The sequence below is a fragment of the Otolemur garnettii genome, unplaced genomic scaffold, assembly GCF_000181295.1.
Source record: "Otolemur garnettii isolate 467f Iridium unplaced genomic scaffold, OtoGar3 scaffold00160, whole genome shotgun sequence".
Lineage (NCBI taxonomy): Eukaryota > Metazoa > Chordata > Mammalia > Primates > Galagidae > Otolemur > Otolemur garnettii.
The window spans coordinates 3,551,791-3,553,792 of record NW_003852555.1 but is presented as its reverse complement, the minus strand read 5'-3'; positions in this window follow the sequence as shown (position 1 = coordinate 3,553,792).

The window sequence follows — 2,002 nt, the reverse complement described above, 5'->3', positions numbered from 1 at the left end:
AAGCAGGAGAATTACGTGAGCCCAGGAGTTTAAGGTTACAGTGAACTATGATAATGCCACTGCACTTTAGCCCCAGTGACAGAGCATTACAGATTTTTAAAAACAATCAATTCTTAAGTCATTCTAATGGACATTCAGTAGGTTTTAGACTCACAGCGAAAATTGATTTGTTTGTATTTATTGAGCATTTACCCTGTGCCAGGCATTTCCTAAGTAGTTTAGTACACAAATGGCCCAAAGCAACAACAATAACAAAAACAAAATTCTACTTAGTGAAGCTTGCACTTCAGCAGTAGGTGACAATAAGCACTATGACTAAATTATACTGGGTCTATGTACATGTATTAAATACATGTCATGGGGGGAAGTGAAGAGGGAGTAGTGGGAAGGACTGGAGTTGGGAGACAAAAAAGAATAGTTTGCATTTTCATTTCAGCACTTAGGCGCACCATTATTGCAAAGGGTGTCTGAGCAAAGACATGATGGAGATGAACGATCTTGCTTTTGTTATCCAGTACAAAACCCTGGGATCGTGTCTAGCAAAGATGAAGAACACCAGAAAGAAAAGTAGAACAAGAATTAAGCCCTAGAACACCAAAATGTTAAAGGATCAGGGAGGTGAAGATTTGGCAAAGATGACTAGTAGCAAAAGCTAATGAGCTGGGAGCCAGCTGACCGTCAGAGATGCAAGAGAAAAAACAAAGCACTCCACCTACCCTTTTTGCTGGACACCAAGCCTCTTGGGTTGATCTGGGCCAATATCTTTCCAAATTACTTTTAATTGCTACATAGCCTTTAATAGTACCTAGTTGGTTTTAGTTGATTTTATCTATTTATTTCTGGAAATGTAGATGTTTGCAGAGATCCATTATTGCCAACAGTGTTGCTATGACCATTCTTATGAAACGGTCCCATGTAGACATGAGAATTCTTTTCTAGGGTAGAGATCAAGCACATTTGCTGAGCCACTGAGTTTGTATGTTCAGAATTTTAAGTGACGCTGGCTAATAGTCCTTCAGAATTTTTTTTTTAATTTCACTGATATAGATCATCATTCCTTCTGAATGTTACCTTTTATGATATGCGGTAGTAGAGATAAGGTGACTATTATAATAAAATGCTTAGAAAAATATACATTAACATGAAGCATAAAAGGTGGCCACTGTACTGTGTGGTCTCAGGGAAAATCCAATGGAAACAGAGGCATCTACAAATAAATAAAACCATGTATGTTTGTATATGACAGCCTCAATAGTAAGGAAAAAGTGAGGTTCTCTAGGCAACACAGACAACAGAGAAATTTAGCTGCAATTTCTATATGCAAAATGAGATGTTATGGAAAATAAAGAAATAAAAGCTCTTCTTGTTCTTTTTCCTCCGATAGATGTGAATTTTCATTAGTTTGTACATTGCGTTTGTGTTTATTCTTTAATACAACTAAATAAGTACTTTCATTTTCACTGCCTTTATTAGATAAAAGAGAACATTCTGTATCCATTCTGTGTACTGTTTAAAATACCAGTCTACTAAGATCTTCCTTATTTCTTTTACTACTATGTTATGTCCCATTCTGGGCAGGTGAACCACCCCATGGAACTTGTTTTTTCTGAGAAAAATGAACTTAATCAAAATTCTGCATATCATTTGGGTTGCATTTTTTTTTCAGGAAGTTCTTACAATATGTATTATTTCAAAATATTTCAACAGTCCATCTTTCTGTGTTATTTACTCCAATAAACTGTAGATCCGTGGTTGGTGAGAAATATAAATTATTCATGTTTATATGGGTAAATTCCTGCACCACTGGAGAGGCTCAGTAAGCGGTTTGTGGAATTCATGCTGGATCTGATTGGAACCCTCCAAATATGATTGTTTCTGAGGATTTCTGGACCATATAAATCTTACATCCAGACTTGTGTCACACAAGCCCAATAAGTTTACATGGAATTTTCATTTTTATAGCTACTGGAATGAAAAAAAGTTGCTCCTTGTAGAGTAATAA